At 40.2% G+C, this 20,184-nt stretch overlaps 1 protein-coding gene across 5 annotated transcripts in view; it reads left to right on the plus strand.

Annotated features, from left to right (window-relative positions):
• The first annotated feature begins 12,572 nt into the window (after positions 1–12,572).
• Positions 12,573–20,184, plus strand: part of TPST1 (tyrosylprotein sulfotransferase 1) — a 32,908-nt gene continuing 25,296 nt past the window's right edge. For 3 of the 5 annotated variants that reach the window (XR_014174276.1, XR_014174277.1, XM_081940381.1), the window contains exon 1: positions 12,574–12,725. The gene's annotated coding sequence lies outside the window, so the exon portion shown is untranslated. Of the gene's footprint in view, positions 12,730–13,647; positions 13,681–20,184 lie in introns of those variants that run through there. The other 2 variants (XR_014174275.1, XR_014174278.1) reach the window with 2 other exon arrangements.

The following is a 20,184-nucleotide window of genomic DNA, read 5'->3' on the forward strand; positions in this document are numbered from 1 at the left end:
TGGACGAGTCTGGGTTTGGTGGGTGCCAGGAGAACGGTACTTGTCTGACTGCATTGTGCCAAGTGTAAAGTTTGGTAGAGGGGGGATTATGGTGTGGGGTTGTTTTTCAGGAGCTGGGTTTGGCCCCTTAGTTCCAGTGAAAGGAACTCTGAATGCATCAGCATACCAAGACATTTTGGACAATTCTATGCTCCCAACTTTGTGGGAACAGTTTGGAGCTGGCCCCTTCCTCTTCCAGCATGACTGTACACCAGTGCACAAAGCAAGGTCCATAAAGACATGGATGACAGAGTGGGGTGGATGAACTTGACTGGCCTGCACAGAGTCCTGACCTCAACCCGATAGACCACCTTTGGGATGAATTAGAGCAGAGATTGAGAGCCAGGCCTTCTTGTCTAACTTCAGTGTGTGACCTCACAAATGCGCTTCTGGAAGAATGGTCAAAAATTCTCATAAACACACCCCTAAACCTTGTGGACAGTCTTCCCAGAAGAGTTGAAGCTGTTATAGCTGCAAAAGGCGGACCGACGTCATATTGAACCCTATGGATTAGGAATGGGATGTCACAGTAAGTTCATATGCGAGTAAAGGCAGGTGAGTGAATACTTTTGGCAATATAGTGGTATGTTAGATGATTAATCTCCTATTTGGTTTCTTTTCTTTCTCTTTGTTTATACTTTATTTTTCATAAGCCAATAATAAGCTTTTTGGATATACTTGAATGCTTTTAAATGTTAATATACTGTTTAATTGTGGCAAGTTCTTATCAATTAAACCTAATCATATTTTGTATACATTTAGGATGTCAAATGTTAAGCTTAAGAACTTGGAAGTGATTGACTGCTAAGGCTCATGGATATTTACTTAGACATTTGTCATCGTATTCATTGAAACTTCTGCCAAGTCAATATTTTATTGCACCATTTGATATTTATTTGGGGCAAAAAAATTATTCAAAGCTTTCAGAGCATAGCGCAGCACATGATAGAGTAATCTAATCAGTATGGGGAAAAAATAGCATACCATATATACTCATGGATAAGCCCATCCACAGATAAGCCAATCCTCAAATTTTTAATGAAAAGGCCATGAAAAAAAATGTGCCACATGCAGATAAGCCAGTTATGAAGATTAAAATGTATAAAATTTTTGAGGGTCAGCTTATTTACGGATAGGCTTATCCTATCCATAGGAGAAAATACAGATACTTTTAAAAAATATGATTATATTCACAGAAACCTCACAATTGATCTACATAGAAACCACTTTTGGAATTTTTACTCAATAAAGATGAAAATGAAATGTTGATATTGGGATTTGATATCTTTTGGTTATGGGGATATATATTTGTCTAATCTGAAAGCAAGGAATGTTCATTTATAGATTTTTTTATTATAGAAGTATGCATTTATGGGTTATATGTTTTATCAGATTAAGAGATTATGATATATACATTACTGTTGTTATTTGATCATTTGATATTTATATATTTAGTTTTGTATCTTTTTCTTTTGTTAAAGTAAAACAAGAGTATATTTTATGTTATAACTGTATCTATGTTGGAAAAGTTGGAAGTATAACATTCTTCTTGTTATTCTTTTTCTTATATCACTTTTTAAACATTCCCTCTTGTTCCTCTCTTCCACATTTCGTCTTATTCTAATTTTCTATTTTAGCCTTTTATTTTTTGAAATTTAATAAACCTTTAAAACAAAAAAGAAATATCATAGCTGAAATTAAAGCACAAATTATTAGTAGCAAAATCAATTATTAAAAGCTTGCAAAAATTCTTAAAATGACTCCTAGGAAATTCCTAGAAATTCCAAAGATAAGCTGTCCATTGTTAAAAAGTAACATTTTAAAACTACTTTTAAATTATTGCCTTATATTATGATAACTACACAATGATTCTCTGAAGAGAGGAATCAGCTAAATGTGAGGAAAAAAACTGTGAATTGAGCTCAGTTGTGGCTACGGCCATGTAAAAGGTATTTTCTGGGGAATATTTATTTATGTATTATATTTATCGGCCTCTCCCATCTTACTGCAAGGTAACACCTTATTTCTCATTATTTTTTCCTGGACATTTCCCCACCACCATTTTTGAGTGGGTTATATAGCCTTCGGACTTCAGACTGGTTCTCACACAAATGTGGAAGGTACCTCACAAATCAATTTTTAATTTTTAATTTTTGTACAGTTGTATGAGGTTTAATTCGTTTTTAAGGGTATGGGATATTCGTCTTTTGTATTCGTTTTAATGACACACCTGTACACCGCCCCGAGTCCCTTCGGGGAGAGGGGGCAGTCTAGAAATACTGAAAAATAAAATAAATAAATAAATGCACAACAGCAAAAACAATCTATAGGCGACGTATATAAATATTGAAGATGCTGAAAATTCAGCCACAATCATTCTGTTTATTTTTATCATTGGTTTAATATTAACTTTGCTTAATAAGGTTGGAACGTTATGATCATTCAGATTAAGCCTGAAGTCGTTTAGCCTAGAAGAAAGTGAACTAGAATGAGCTAAAGAACAATCAAGATTTAATTATTTTGCATAAGAAGGAAACTGAATTCAACGATTCCTAGAAATGAATCACAGCGCTACAAAAAGTTCTATAGATCGTCCTTGACTTACAACCACTTGTTTAATGACCATTTGACAGCATTGAAAAAAAAGTGACTTATGACCCGATTTTCACATGACTCTTGCAGGATCCCCCTGGTCACATGATCAAAATTCAGCCTCTTAGCAACTGGCATGTATTTATGATAGTTGCAGTGTCCCACATTCATGCGTGTTGGCTTCCAACAAGCAAAGTCAATGGGACAAGACAGATTGGCTTAACAACCTCATGATTCACTTAACAACTGCAGTGATTCACTTAACAACTATGGCAAAAAAGTTATAAAATGGAGTGTAGCTCACTTAACTCTGTTGCTTAGCAACGGAAATGTTGGGCTCAGTTGTGGTTATAAGTCAAGGATTACTTATATCTATATATCTTTTTTTTGTCTTTTAATGACCCGATAATCCCTTGCATCGGGGGTGGAGTCGGGGCAACTGAATGGAGCTGAGTGTTTACTGGCCGGATGCCCTTCCTGTCCCCAATGCATAGTTCGCAGCTGATATTTACTCATTGTGCCCAGAGAGAAAAAATACCTGCCGCTACCTAGGATCAAACTCACAGCCTCCTGATTGTGAGGTGATAGCTCCACCTCTAGGCCACTGTTCCACTCCTCTATCTATCTATCTATCTATCTATCTATCTATCTATCTATCTATCTATCTATCTATCATCTATCTATCTATCATCTATCTTCTATCCATCCATCCATCCATCCATCCACAGTAAGTAAGTAAGTAAGTAAGTAAGTAAGTAAGTAAGTAAGTATCTATCTATCTATCTATCTATCTATCTATCTATCTATCTATCTATCTATCTATCTATCTATCTATCATCTATCTATCTATCTATCTATCTATCTATCTATCTATCTATCTATCTATCTACAAATGGGACAGATTTGTGGAAATCATTCTATATATCTTTTACATGGCCATAGCCCCAACTGAGCTCAATTCATGATTTTTTTCCTCACATTTAGCTGATTCCACTCTTCAGAGAATCACTGTGTAGTTATCATAATATAAGGCAATAATTTAAAAGTAGTTTTTAAATGTTAATTTTTAACAATGGACATCTTATCTGCACTGCCAATTTTGACATCGTTAAGCCATGTAAAACCCTTACAATCAGCATTATTTTCAGGGAAACAGGCACACTGTGTTGTATTTTTCTTCTTATAGTTGTTATCTGGGCCTCTTGAGAATTCTTCTCCCTCATTTTATGGATGGGCTGATTACTGATGAGGTTAGAATAGAATAGAGCTGAAAGGACTTTGAAGGTCTTCTAGTCCAGCCCCCTGCTCAAGCAGGAGACCTTATACCATTTCAGACAAGTGGCTGTCCATGCTTTTTATTTTTGTCCATGCTTTTTATTTCTAATTTATTCCCTGCCACCTTGTCAGCAACTTGAGAGGTAAAAAAATGCTTAGAAACAAACATGAAATGTATTTAAAAACTATCAAAGTGGTTTACAGACATAGAAGTAGTACCCATATTAATAGACCATAGGTGTGACTTTTTGATTAATGTGACTTTATTAACGTGGCTGAGTTTTATTTTAGTATTTATATATGTCACATCTTGACCATTTTTTCCTTGCTATCTCAGATTTTGTTTTTGTTTGTTTGTTTCTGAGTTTATGTTTCTCAGTTTCTGAGTCTATGATTGTAATAAAATATGCATCTATCTGTAATTTAATATAATGGTCTGGTTCAGACAACTTGCTAAGACAATACAGGTAATCCTCGATATGCAACATTTTGCTTAGTGACTGTTCAAAGTTATAGCAGGAAAAAAGCGACTTATGACAGTTTTCTCACTTACGACCACTGCAGCATCTCCATGGTCACATGATTAAAATCCGGCTGCATGGCAACTGATTCATATTTATGACAGTTGCAGTTTCCCAGGGTCATGTGATCACCTTTTGCTACCTTCTGACAAGCCAAGTCAATGGGCTGGCCTGATTCACTTAACAACTGTGCTACTGACTTATCAACTGCAATGATTCACTTAACGGTGGAAAGAAATGTCATAAAAGGGGGCAAAACACACCTAACAAATGTTTCACTTCAAGAAATTTTGGTTCAATTATGGTCATAAGTCAAGGAGTACGTGTAGAATTCCTACAATCATGAATCACAAGCATGCCTCCAAACCTAGTTTTAGCTTAGCATGCAAAACCAGCAGACAGATCAGAAGGGAGGCGTATTTAAGAGCATCTGTGCATGCTGGCTCTGTTTTTTTTGGATATGCTGATTAGCCATGCACAGAATTACATTTTATGTTCTGGATCAGGGAACAAAATACAGGTACTGTAGTCCTTATTTAGCTACTCTCATACAGTCCCCATTTGCAATTAGGACAGTGATGTAAAAGTAATTTTGCTCCCAGTCCATGCATTTACACTCTTCACAGGTTTGGAAAGCCAAGGTACGCTGAAATAAAATCATAAGCACAGTTGCTGTTTCACTTAGTGACCACTTTGCTTAACAACCAAGTTCCTGATCCTAATTGTGGTGATTAAACAAGGAATGCCACCACTAAATACCAATTGGTTTGGAATATTTCTGAGACTCAAATAGAGTACAAATGCGTATACAGTAATAATCTGTGCAATTTATTGCATCAACAAATACTTTAAAGTCCCAACCGTTAATTAATAGCATCATTCAAAAGACTTTTTTTCACTTCAATAAGGATGATTTTAAAAAAACAACCCTGTTGGGGTGCCAAGAGTAGAATTTTGTGTGGAAAAGGCTATGAACTCAGTTGAGTTCTCATCTGAAAAGTAATTCCTCAGTAGGTACATCAATTTTAAGCACATTTTTGCACATGTCTTTGATGGCTAGAGCTTCAGGTTTCAGCAGAGATCAGCCTAACCCTAATCTAAATTTCATGCAGGCTCCTTAAGAAGTTGAGAACACCTGGGCTTGTTTTCTTCAAAGTGCACATGATGATCTACTGCATAATAATAAGATTTCATGTAAAAAGTAGATGAAATGTGGAAGCAAGAATCAGATAATCATATATAAAATTACATTCTAATTATAGTGCCTTAAGGGTGTCATCATAGTACATATTTACAGCTTTTTCAGAGAGATGTTTCCTTTCACTAGATAATCTGGAAAACAGGGAAAACTACAGGTATAGAGTCTTAAAACATTATCAGTACAAAGTGCTTACTATGAATTTATACTACAAGACTGCTTAGGCCCGTGATGGGGAACCTATGGCACACGTGCTAGAGGTGGCATGCAGAGCCCTCTCTCTGGGCATGCATGATGTCATGAGCTGCTCTTCTGGTTTCTGGCACTGGTCTTTGCGGGCACCGGAGCACCAGAAAACAACCTGAAAACGGCCTGAAAAACAATCTGAAAATGCCCTGAAAATGCCCCCAAAACAGGCATGCATGCAGCAGCAGCTGGTCTTCGGTTTTCTGGTGCTCCAGCACATGCGAAGACCAGCTGGCCAGCGCTCCTGCACGTGCTGGAAGCCTGAAGACCAGCTGGCTGGCACACATGCGCACCAGCCGGCTGGTCTTCGTGTTTCCGGTGCTCCTGTGCACGCACATGCGCACACTTTCCAGTTTGGGCACTGGGTGCTGAAAAGCTTCGCCATTAGGCTGTAAACATGTTCAGCCATGACTTGAGACAGACAAAAAAAATGGTACTCCGTTTTTCCCGTGGCCTCTTTATGACAATGCCATACCTACTTCAAATGTTAGTGGCGATCCAGTTCAATTTTACATTAGGAATGCCAGGAAGATCTTCAAAAGAGAATTTATGTTCATGCATTGGACCAATTTGCTTTTCTATCTTGGCTGAGTAAATATCATGGCCGCAAAGACAAGGGGAAAGAAGGGAGCACACACCAGACATCAGGGATTTACAATATGGGAGACAATTGCCCCCTGAAATACACCTGGAAGCCTAATGTTGCATGCCAAGAAGAGGGGTGCAAACGGATGGCTAGAAATTTCCTCAGCCTGTTCTCTTAAGGAAGTAGGTGAGGCACAAGTAGTCACAGAAGCAGCTGGACCAAAGTTGTTTCTGATAGACACAGATATTTTTTTTGATATCCGCCTTAGTAGACAGCAGTGGTGGGTTGCAGGCAGTACACCCGGTACGGGCGTATCGGAGCCTTCCCAGCACTGGGTACTGTTCCGGTACAGTGCTCTGGAGAGCCCACCAGTCCACCCGAGCTCCTTATCTGTCCTTTAAAGCCTTCGGCGCTTCCACACACCTGCATGGCACGTACAGCACCTGAGCGACGCTCCGCCGAGCAGCTGGAGTGTTGCGGAGGCTTGCGGAGGCGTCGCTGGCAGGTAGGACACATGCGTACGCCACGCACATCCATGTGGATGACGCCAGGCCTGTTGCAACCCACCACTGATAGACAGTTTTTCTTGCTTTTCCCAAATGGACTCCCAGTTCTGAGCTGTTCATTGCTATGCATTCTTGTCCACTTAATGTCTTCTTAAACAAATAAACTCTTCCCAAATGCCCGTCTCAGTCTGTACCAACATTTAACCCAGTTATTGAATTGTTTGAGTTTGTGCAGTAGCTTATACCATAAGCTAACCAAATGAACTACCGTGTTTTCCCGAAAATAAGACAGGGTCTTATTTCTTTTGACCCCCGAAATAAGCAGTTAGCTTTATTTTCGGGGAGGACTTATAATTTTTGAGGTGCAGGAGGCAGTGAGTGTGGTCTCCTCATGGCTGCTACTGTGTTGCAATATTTTCAGGGAGGGCTTATTTTCAGGGGAGGGCTTATTTTAACGCATGCACTCAAAAACCCGATTGAGCTTATTATCCAGGGAGGTCTTATTTTCAGGGAAACAGGGTAGCAGTCCATAATATAATAAGTAATGCGTTAAAAAGTAACTCAGTTAACTGCAACTGAACTGAGCTGTGTGAGATTGTATCCTCAATGACCACCTTGTCTTTCAAAGCAGTCTTTCTCAGCCTCAATGTTAAACTGTGTGGATTTCAACTCCCAGAATTCTCCAGCTTTAGACACTTCTTGCAGTCTCTGCTTGCCTTGGTAAATTCTTCTTTATCTCATCCCTTTTTAATTCATTTGTTCCTGTTTTTCCCCTCTTTTCCTCCTTTCCAACCTCCTTCTTATTCATGCTTTTAAAATGGCCTTCCTACTCACATTTTGCAACCAAGTATTTATCATCTGATGTTTCTTAATACGGTAACCTTTGTTTTCTCAGATCCACTCTTGGTTTAGGTCTCAACTCTTTTTTTCTTCCTGGCACTATTAGAATGATGCTAAATCATCCTGACAGAGCATCTTGCTGTTGTGTACAACCAGTTCTACCAGACAGGTAGCATTTGTCTTATGACAAGAAAAAAAATGGAAGGATAGCAGCAAGTATCATATCCTTATAAAAGGTCTGGCTGCAATATTATCAAGCTGGGGATGTGAGATAACATTCAGATCTCAGGGGTTGCCACAAAGAAGGAGTCAAACTATTGTCCAAGGCACCTGAGGGCGGGACAAGAAGCAATGGGCGGAAACTAATCAAGGAGAGAAGCAACTTAGAACTGAGGAGAAATTTCCTGACAGTTAGAACAATTAATCAGTGGAACATCTTGCCTCCAGAAGTTGTGAATGCCCCAACACTGGAAGTCTTTAAGAAGATGTTGGATAGCCATTTGTCTGAAACGGTATAGGGCTTCCTGCCTAGGCAGGGGGTTGGACTAGAAGACCTCCAAGGTCCCTTCCAACTCTGCTATTGTATTGTATTGTAGATGTATATCAGTTACATGTTTCCTGAAGTAAGTAGGATAAATATTCTATTCATTTCCAGGTACAGGCAGTTCTCAGCTTACAATTGGGACCAGAATTTCCCTTGCTAAGCAAGACGGTTGTTAAGTGAGTCTGCCCAATCTTACCATCATTTTTTGTCAGAATTGCTAAATGCATTACTGTAGTTATTAAATGGGTCACATGGTCATTAAATAAATCGGGTATTCCCCATTGACTTTACTTATCGAAAGCTGACTGGGAAGGTGGCAGATGGTGATCATGTGACTCTCAGATGCTGCAAACTTCTTAAATACACAAACAATTGCCAAACACTCCAATTTTGATCATGTGACCATGGGGATGCTGTAAGTCATAGGTGCGAGGAACAGGTATACCATTTTTTTTCATTACTGTTGTAACTGAATTGTCACTAAATGAATGGCTATAGGTCGAAGACTATCTGTAGTCAAAACTTGGGAGACCTTGCTTTTCCTTGCCTTCTAAAGCACATTTTTTTCTGCATTTTCTAGAAAAGTCCATTTATTTGATCTTTGTCCCCTTGCTTGCTTTTCTTAACCTTTCATGTTATCTATCAAATCTGTTTATTTTGGAAACTCCCTGGTGCCCTTTGGTTTACCTGGCCTATTAGATGACAAGCAACTTCCTTGAAAGTTCTCTCTCTCTCTGATTTATGTATACATTTTATCTCCCCTTTATGTTCCTGCTTGTTGGGTACAAGGGCTACGGCATTGTGTCAGATCAGAGCACCATGTTAACAAATGCATGGGTCAGAAACTCAGGCGGAGAACTGCATTTCCGTGGCAGAAAGTAAAACAGAATCTCCGTTGTAGTTGTCTCTTCTGGCCAGCTGCTTCTAGAAGCATAACAACTTTGCTGGAATCATTTGAGAATTTAAAAAGAATTGCTGTGCATGTGGGTGTGAGTGTATATATATATACCAGGCATACCAGGGGTTGTAACACAAATACATACCTATTTCCCTGGCTCAACTGATAAGGAGGCGAACCTGTGGCTTAGTGGCTAAGACTCCTGCCTAAGATATAATACAGCCCAGGTTCAAATCCCAGTAAGGGCCCAGGTTCAAATCCCAGTAAGGGTATGGCTTACCAAATCCCAGTAAGTATGGTAAGTATGTATGGTTTATCAAATCCCAGTAAGGGTATGGCTATACCAGCCCAGGTTCAAATCCCAGTAAGGGCATGGCTAGCTGATGAGAGCTAATTAGCTCGAAATAGATCTATACTAGTCTCCCTTTATTTATCAGTACAAATACAACATATATATATATATATATATATATATATATATATATATATATATATATATATATATATACACATACATACATACATACATACATACATACATACATACATATATATTTGTGTTGCAACCCCTGGTATGTCTAAATATGGGAGGAAGGTCATATTTGTGTTGTATTTGTACTGATAAATAAATGGGAGGACCTTCCTCCCATATTTAGACATACCAGGGGTTGTAACACAAATATATACTTATTTCCCTGGCTCAACTGATAAGGAGGCGATCCTGTGGCTTAGTGGCTAAGACTCCTGCCTGAGATATATAACAGCACAGGTTCAAATCCCAGTAAGGGTATGGCTAGCTGATGAGAGCTAATTAGCTCGAAATAGATCTATACTAGTCTCCCTTTATTTATTTATCAGTACAAATACAACATATATATATATATATATATATATATATATATATATATATATATATATATATATATATATATATATATATATATATATGCTGGTTTTGTTGTATTCGGGTCTTTTCCCGTGTAAAGTTGAGATTGTCTTTGCAACGTTTCGGCAGGATCACACCTGCCATCTTCAAGCATGGGCTCAAAATGCTTTTGAGCCCACGCTTGAAGATGGCAGGTGTGATCCTGCCGAAACATTGCAAAGACAATCTCAACTTTACACGGGAAAAGACCCGAATACAACAAAACCAGCATACCTACACCCGTGAAAATCTACGAAAACAAATATATATACACACACACACACACACACACACGTGTGTGTGTGTGTGTTTTAGCCTCAATCTGACAGCAACTGTTTTTATGAATGCACACAGAGAGCTCCGCCTGTGCCATGTCTCAGGATCAGTTGCCAAGCTTGGATATATCAAACCATTTTCTTGCTTCAACTGCTTAGATATTTTGTGTATGTACAATCTCTGCCCAAACAGATATCCAGAGTGAGAGCATAGGTGACAGGGTAGGAAGATAACCAGGGTACTAGGGAAAGCCCCTTCTCCTTTTTCTGCTGATCGCTCCCAGCATGATTGCCTTTTCAAGTGTATCAGCTTGCATGACACAGCCGAAGTGTGATACCCTTTGTTTGGCAATCTTGGCTTCTAGATCTGGATTTGGTCTAGGATTTCTTTGTTTGTGATTTTTGCAGTCCATGGGATGTATGGTAGACTCTAAGATAGCAGCTGATAAAAATTGAGCCATTCTCTGTCAGGGTTACTTTTGATCCTGCAAAAGAAGAGATTCAGCATTTAGCTCAACGTGGAATGAATTTTATTGATAAGGAGTGTTAAAAGGTAGCATATATGCTGTAATATAGCCTTTCTTGTCATTGTACATCATTTATACAATGAAATTGGTTGCAAATGCCATAAATGGGACAAGGGAAGAAAATTAGGGCAAGGGTTTCAGGCTCACTCAAATTACAAGGAGAGGTTGTTCCTACAAAAAGAGATTTTTCGGTGTCTACTCTGCAATATCACAGTGGGGAAGAGGTTGAGATGGGCCAGCCAAAAAATCTGGTGGGTAGCAGAATGAGACTAAATAGGCTCTTAGCAGGTATAAGCAGATTCCAATGAAGAATCTGCCAGCAAGAATCACCAATAGCCTCCAGATCCATCTGCCGCATGGAATCCCTCAGCCTTCAATCTGTCCCCAGGGAAGTGTAAAGTGGGTCTCAAAAAAGTAAAAAATGGTTGTGCCTGTGCAATTGAAGCCTCATCTCTAACATGTATCTCATGTAGAACACAGGGAAAAAGGGCAGAGCATTGGTTGGCAAAATTGCAGCCTCTATTATAATTTCTTTTATGCCCCTGGACACCAGTGGTGGGTTCCGGATTCCGTCGCAATTGGTACACTGCGCACGGGGCCAGACGTCCTAGTCGGGCATGCACACTGTTCACACGTGCATGCCACCGCCCTGCGACATCCAGCTGCTCGGCAGAGGTCACATAAGTGCTGCACGCGTGTGTGCAATTGGCCAGTCGCATTATAAACGCTATGGAATGCGGGCGAGTGGACCAAACGAGCCACCGTACCGGTACGGTGACCGCTGCTCCAGACTACTACCGGTATGGCCGTACCGCCCGGAACCCACCACTGCTGGACACCCCATCCACATCTCACAGCACCTCAAGATTGTGACGCTGACTTCCACCAGCATTTTGATGATGTGCCTTTAAGTCAGTGTTGACTTTTAGCAACTACTTAGATTTTCTTCAAGATGTTACGCCTCCAACCTGTCCTTCAGGTCTTCCAGAAGTGCCCCCACTGCAAGTTTAACTAAATCCATCCACCTTGTTGTTGGTCACCACTTCTCTTTTCTTCTAATTGTCCAGCATTAGAGATTTTTTCAAAAGGCAGTTCTGCTCATAATATGATAAGTTGAGCCTCCAGTATGAGCTGATTTCTGCAACCGATCCATTGCTTTGTGTTTTTGGCTCTCTAGCAAGAGTCCTTGGCTCAGGATTTCTCCAGCATCGAAGTTCAGATAGTCAAACCTTTTTCTCACCTACTTCCTTAAAGTCCAACTTTCGCTTCTCGCATTACTCCTTGGGCGCTGGTTCTTTTGTTGCTCAAGCATAAGTCGGGGAGAAACCAGGCGCTGATTGACCCATATGGACCAAACCTAACCGGTACTTCCTTTCCCCCATCGTAGGAAACGCTGATCTGGCATACGCAATACCAAGCCAGGGAACTCAGCCCATCCTTCCTCCCTGGGGGGATTCCACGTGGGGGATACAAACACCTCCCCGCCGCTCCCCCTTGAAAGGAACTGGGGGAAAGACCTAGGCGGGAGGACCCCGCCTCCTTCTGCTGTCCGTCTCTTGGAGGCGGCCAATAGGGCGCGACGACACATCGGCCTATCCGGGAATGCTTGTGATTTCCATGGCAGCGGCTCTGCGGACCGAGCGGACTAGCTTCTTAGCGAGGTTTGGAGGAAGAGGCAAGAGGAAGCAAAGCGGAGCGAGCGGCGGCCGGGCGGTCCGTCTGCGAGGAGATGGGGCCCCCGCGAAGCTCTCTGGTAGGTGAGGAAGCAATCCGTGGGCTTCGCAGGCAGGGTTTACACCGAGCAGAAGGGCTCTCCCCGGGGCTAAGCAGCGGCGGCGGCAACCGTAGCTATTAGTTTCCCGTCTCTCTCTCCTTTCTAATTGCCGGTGGAAAAGAACTGCGTTGCCTTTATTCCCCCGCTTTTGATCGCCTGCGCATCGGAGAAGGAAAAGCAACATCAGGAGGAGAGCTCTGATTTCATGATCTCTGCGCACAGAGAGGAACCGCGCGCTGCACGTGCTCCGGTTTAGCAGAAGGCAACCTTTTGCTGTCAGAATAACGAGAGTTGGAAGGGACCTTGGAGGTCTTCTAGTCCGACCCCCCCCCCCGCCCGCTCAGGCGGGAAACCCCATACCATTTCAGACAAACGGTTGTCCAATCTCTTGTTTAAAAACTTCCAGTGTTGGAGCATGCACAACTTCTAGAGGCAAGCCGTTCCACTGATTAATTGTTCTAAGAGTGAAGCTTCTTTGCTTATGCTCGGAAACATTCTCTCCCTCCCCGCAGCCACGTTTTAAAAGTCATTATTAACCCGTTAGGTTTTAGTTGAAGTCCAGAAAATGAAAGATGGAAAGGCAGAAAAATAAATTGCTTATTTAGCTTGATGGTGTCCTTTCTGTTGGCTAGCTTTAGCTGTGAGGAGGGGAAAAAATTGGTATCGAGTTGGCATGCATAACGTTCCTCCATTTTTTTTAAAAAAAACGAAAACTTTTCTGATGAAAGTGGAAAAGAAGTCCACTTTATCCTTATATCAAATTTCACCAGAAAATCTGTACCTTGATAGAAATTGTACTTTGTGTGTGCTCTGTGGCATGCTATACTTACTTTTTTAAAAATAGGCTTTACTTAATAGATTAGTTCCAGACATTCTACTTCAAATTTATCTTCAAATCTAGCTGGAAGATTGCTGAGCCAGAAAACAAGATCTGGTATGTACTTACTTTTTTATTGGTTATTTTCTATAATATGGACTTGTAAATCTGCAACAGGACAAAAAGTATGTTGTGAACACTAAAGTGTAACTAGGGGCTAAACAGCTTAGATTTTTTTTTCTTTCTGTTTTGATACTGTAATTGCATGAGTTTCTCAGAAGGCAGACACATTAAATTCGTTTCTAAAGAAGTATGAAGTATTTTATGTATTTCACATCTAGATGTACTGTGTTCTTATCTTTTAAAAAAGCATGTGCCTTACTGAGTGATGAATTGCTGCAGATTTTTGATAAAGGCCAACTTTGTTCATATGCTCAATTACAAATTAAACACTTTTTTACAAAAGGGTGAATTCTGGTTCATGTAAACCTTGGTGTTTTTTTTAATAGCTTAGTATGTTGCATGAACTCTGGCTAATTTAGTCTGCCTGTATGAATCCAGAAAGTGAGTTAATTTAAGAACTAGCTTAAAGGTGTTGTAGTTAAGGAATGAACACATTTTCAGGAATACAAGTAATGAAGTTTAGCTGGCCAGTTATAGTTTTAGTGATCACTTTCACTGAATTTTAAGTTTAGGAGGGATCTTGGGAATGACATAGTCCAACCACCTGCTCAATGCTGTAATAATAATATAGCAAAAACCATCTGAGACCTGACCAAACTTTTTAGTTCAGTGCCCTGTTTGCTCACTAGGTTCATGATCCATCTGTTCTCCATGATTCAAGGCTGGGTACAGGTAGCCCTTGACTTACAATCACAATTGAGCCCAACATTTCTGTTGCTAGGTGAGACTTTTGTTAAGTAAATTTTGCCCCATTTTTTAATCTTTCTTGCCACACTTGTTAAGTGAATCACTACAGCAAAGGTAATAGCCCAGTTGTTAAGTGAATCTGGCTTTCCCATTGACTTTGTCAGGATGTCACAAAAGGTGATTACATGATGTCGGGATCCTGCAGCCATCATAAATATGAATCAGTTTCCATGCGCCCACATTTTAATCATATGACCACAGGCATGCTGCAAGGGTTGTAAGTGTGAACAACGCTCAAAAGTTACTTTTTTCAGTGCCTTTGTAACTTTGAACGGTCACTAAACAAACTGTTGTAAGCCAAGGACTACTTGCATAGCCTTTCCTTCTATAAGGAATTATAAGTTTGTGGTACAGAGTTAGACCGTTTTCTAATCATAATAATAATGATTGAACTCTCTGTTGTTTCTCTCAAATAGTTGTAGGAAAGTTTTTTGGGAGGTGTTAAAAATGCTGCTAATGGTTTGAACATAGATGGGGTGGTAGATGTTTGAATTGGCAGAGTTTACTATAAAAAAATATTGCATGATGTCATCTATATGGATTTTAGATCAACATGCTTATTTGAAAAATAAACTTGACTGTTGAAACTGTTGTTATCCAAGATAGAAAAGGAAACAAAAGCTAGAAAAAAAAAACAATTTGTGGAGCCTAAACTTGATATGCTTGAAGTGCTAACTTATACCTTTTAATTCCTCAGATACATTAAATGCAGTTCTCAGTTAAGAAAAAAATGTCTGAACAGTTTAAAAATACATTCAAACTGACAGACTGACTGATTGACACAAAGTTGTCAGGTAATAATACTCCAGATAGAAAGCAGAAGAGAGTTTTAGTTCACTCCCTCCGCTTCCTACATCCAGGCAGCCCTCCTCCATCCCCAAATTGTTAATTCCCTTTAGTAAAGCCAAAGTGAGAAATGCAGGTGAAAACTGTTTTTTAATTTTCAAAATTAGTTTCTTGGTTCATTGCTTCCTGGAGGTCTCAAGGTTTGGGTTTGGATATCTGAATTTCTGAACTCCGAATTTAGTGGTGGAACAGAGTTGGTCATGGGATGTTGGAAGGAAGAATCCAGATCAGGTTAACAAACCTGTGTCTGTTACAGAATTTTAAAATATTTTCCTGCAGAAAAAGTGTTTATAAAAAAAAATCTTACTGAGGAGCACTACCCTAGATTAGCTGCTTAAAGCATAAGTAAAATTTGGAGGATTTTTTTTTAGCATGTGTGCTGATATTTAGAGATAAAGGTATCCAGACTTTGTATCAGAATCAGCTTTGGCTAAATTTTGACATTGCATATACTGTTCAATCCTGTAAAATACAAGTGAAACTCAAAAAATTAGAATATTGTGCAAAAGTTCATTTATTTCAGTAATGCAACTTAAAAGGTGAAACTAATATATGAGATAGACTCATTACATGCAAAGCAAGATAGTTCAAGCCGTGATTTGTCATAATTGTGATGATTATGGCTTACAGCTCATGAAAACCCCAAATCCACAATCTCAGAAAATTGGAATATTGTGAAAAAGTGCAATATTCTAGACTCAAAGTGTCCCACTCTAATCAGCTAATTACGCCATAATTCCTGCAAAGGGTTCCTGAGCCTTTAAATGGTCTTTCAGTCTGGTTCAGTAGGAATCACAATTATGGGAAAGACTGCTGACCTGACAGTTGTGCAGAAAACCATCATTGACATCCTCCATAAGGAGGGAAAGCCTCAAAAGGTAATTGCAAAAGAAGTTGGATGTTTTCAAAGTGCTGTATCAAAGCACATTAATAGAAAGTTATGTGGAAGGGAAAAGTGTGGAAGAAAAAGGTGCACAAACAGCAGGGATGACAGCAGCTTAGAGAGGGTTGTCAGGAAAAGGCCATTCAAAAGTGTTGGGGACTTTCACAAGGAATGGACTGAGGCTGGAGTCAGTGCATCAAGAGCCACCACACACAGACAGATCCTGGACATGGGCTTCAAATGTCGTATTCCTCTTGTCAAGCTGCTCCTGAACAACAAACAACGTCAGAAGCGTCTTACCTGGGCTAAAGAAAAACAGACCTGGTCTGTTGCTCAGTGGTCCAAAGTCCTCTTTTCTGATGAGAGCAACGTTTGCATCTCATTTGGAAACCAAGGACCCAGAGTATGGAGGAGGAATGGAGAGGCACACACTGCAAGATGCTTAAAGTCCAGTGTGAAGTTTCCACAGTCTCTGTTGATTTGGGGAGCCATGTCATCTGCTGGTGTTGGTCCACTGTGCTTCATTAAGTCCAGGGTCAACGCAGCCGTCTACCAGAAGATTTTTGAGCACTTCATGCTTCCTTCCGCAGACGAGCTGTATGGGGATGCTGACTTCATTTTCCAGCAGGACTTGGCACCTGCCCACACTGCCAAAACCAGCAAAACCTGGTTCAATGACCGTGGGATTACTGTGCTTGGTTGGCCAGCAAATGCACCTGACCTGAACCCCATAGAGAATCTATGGGGCATTGCCAAGAGAAAGATGAGAGACATGAGACCGAACAATGCAGAAGACCTGAAGGCCGCTATTGAAGCATCCTGGTCTTCCATAACACCTCAGCAGTGCCACAGGCTGATAGCTTCCATGCCACACCGCATTGAGGCAGTAATTGCTGAAAAAGGGGCCCAAACCAAGTACTGAGTACATATGCATGCTTATACTTTTCAGAGGTCCGATATTGTTCTATGTACAATCCTTGTTTTATTGATTGCATGTAATATTCTAATTTTCTGAGATTGTGGATTTGGGGTTTTCATGAGCTGTAAACCATAATCATCACAATTAGGACAAATCATGGCTTGAATTATCTTGCTTTGCATGTAATGAGTCTATCTCATATATTAGTTTCACCTTTTAAGTTGCATTACTGAAATAAATGAACTTTTGCACGATATTCTAATTTTTCGAGTTTCACCTGTAGTTTGCTTTTGGTCTATCTTGGTATATGGTAAAATAGATTTTTCCTCTGGATAGCCATAAAACCAATTTAAATCCACTAACCCCTTTAACTGACCCCCTAAGATTCTATTGTACTGCACTTCTGGCTTTTCCAGTTTTAGTTACCTAACTAAACACCACTGCTGAGGTGTTATGGAAGACCAGGATGCTTCAATAGCGGCCTTCAGGTCTTCTGCATTGTTCGGTCTCATGTCTCTCATCTTTCTCTTGGCAATGCCCCATAGATTCTCTATGGGGTTCAAGTCAGGTGCGTTTGCTGGCCAACCAGTGCCACAGGCTGATAGCTTCCATGCCACACCGCATTGAGGCAGTAATTGCTGAAAAAGGGGCCCAAACCAAGTACTGAGTACATATGCATGCTTATACTTTTCAGAGGTCCGATATTGTTCTATGTACAATCCTTGTTTTATTGATTGCATGTAATATTCTAATTTTCTGAGATTGTGGATTTGGGGTTTTCATGAGCTGTAAACCATAATCATCACAATTAGGACAGTTTTTTTAATATATTCATAAAGATAGCAGGATATGCTTTTAACAAAGAAAGCAAAAGGATTTGTGTCCATGCCCAACTGATTCTTGTATTAGAACACATTGCATTTATGCTGCTCTACAGTGGAATTATGGAATACTAAATACCTTAAAGTAAATGTACAAAGAAGGATTGATGTCCTTATGCCCTTCTTTGAGGCATTTCCTAATAATTGTACTGGTGCGAAAACAAAGAAGGAAGTTGGTCTAAACACTTAAAAATTTAAGTGTTTCTTAAACTTTTTTGCTCACGGCATGCTTCCTCCTGTGGGCTTTGTGCAGGTCCCATTACCACTGAAAAAGATTGCCACTTCCACACGCTTATAAATAGAATATTTATTTTTATTTATAATAAAGTCAATATTTGCAGTATACAGGTAGTTCTTGATTTACAACTATAGTTGGGACCAGAACTTCCATTGCTAAGCGATGTAGCTGCTAAATGAGTCACATTTGGTTTTACAATCTTTTTTGCCATTAAGCAAATCTGGCTGCCTCCCATGACTTTGCTTGTTGGAAGCCCCCTGAGAAGGTTGCAAATGGCTGCAGTTGTCTTAAACACATTCCAGTTACTAAATGCCTAGATTTTGATCCTGGGATCTGAGGGTCATTGCAACGGTTGTAAGCGCTAGGTGTTCTGTTCTCATTGCACATTACTCTGTGTGTAGCTCGACATGCAGCTAACCTCTGCTATCCTTTAATAAGCTAGACTCTAAACATAAATCTTGATACTTTATTAAAGAACAGGCTAGGGTGAAACAGCGAGGCCATGTATAGGATAGATTTGGTTTTCAGAAGAACGTGTGGAAAATTAAGCTGGATTCTTCTAGATGTTTCTGTTACCTCAGAACATTACAAAATGGAGTCTGGCTTCTCAGGATGTCCCTTTTTTCCCCCCAGAATGAGGGATAATGGGAATATGGGTGCCCTGTAGGGTCAAACTTCATCAAACTAGTTTCCAAACAGTGAAAGATTGTGTTTGGCTATCAGATGGAGCTCAACACACATTAAAAAACAACAGCAATAAAAATACAAACTATACCCTTGAGGCATGACACAGGGACTGGTTATAAGTCACTTTTTTCAGTGTCATAGTAATTTTAAATGTTGTTAAATGTAAGTTGAAGACTCCCTGTAATACAGCTTGCTTTTCTTTTGCTCCCTTTGGCATATGATCTGGCCTTACATTGTGTGTTTTTCATCATGGCTCCCTTGAAATATCTTAGGGTCCCCAGATATAGGCAAGATTATATCATCTTCATGTCTTTTTAAGAGCATCCCAGAAACTATTGGCCGGCAACAATGAGGACACCAAAAAACATAGAGTGACCCAAACTGAAGTCGCATACTCTCTGGTTCCATGTTTCCCCCTGGGCTTCATTTGTGGCTCTTGAACCATGCCCATTCCCAAGCTAACACTATTAACACCCAAACCAAAAACATGATGAGTTGGGATGAACCATATTAACCTGTCCTGTTGTGGAGAGGCCCCCAGGCCACTGGAAGGTCTTCAGAGTCTGCTAAGATTGATCTGTAAAATGAAGGATGCCCCACAGCTGAGAAAGGTTGCTTGTCTATGATCATTCCCACCTTCTCTAGATTGAGGCCACGCCCTTCTGCCCCTGACCTATAGCTGTCTTTTAGAAAATGGATGGTGTGGATAAAGAAACCCCTATTCCTATCTTGTAGGGGTGGCTATTAGACTCATTCCCTTCCATGGATCAAAAGCAGGAAGAAACCTCTTATGTTATGAGGCAGTATATTGAAATACCAGGTTCTGAGAATAAAGCAAGGCTACTATCTTAATGCTGTTCTCTGGGTCTCCTGGAGCACTCCCAACTGGCTGCTCTTAAAAGCACAGTATTTGCTTGGGATTCCTTAGTCTGATTGGGCAAAGTAGCAGCGTTGATATTTGCTTTCAAATCACACCGAAAATCTTTGCAGAAAGAGTTAAAAGCACAGTAGCTGAGGTTGACTGATGATCCGAGGCATCCATTCCCCAAGGTGGGCTGAGGAAGTCTTCCTGCTGCCTTTGCTTTGCTAGAGTGGCAAGTTCAAGCCTGCTTTTCCATCTGCTGTTTCTCTACAAAACTTTTCAAGTTTAATGTCAAACTTCAGGCTTGTGCTCGGTGGGGCAATTTTGTTCCCTGGGGCTTGAATGGCTCCTGTGATCAGGATGGCTTGTATTCTT

The sequence above is a fragment of the Natrix helvetica genome, assembly GCF_964273705.1.
Source record: "Natrix helvetica genome assembly, chromosome: 2".
Taxonomy (NCBI): domain Eukaryota; kingdom Metazoa; phylum Chordata; class Lepidosauria; order Squamata; family Natricidae; genus Natrix; species Natrix helvetica.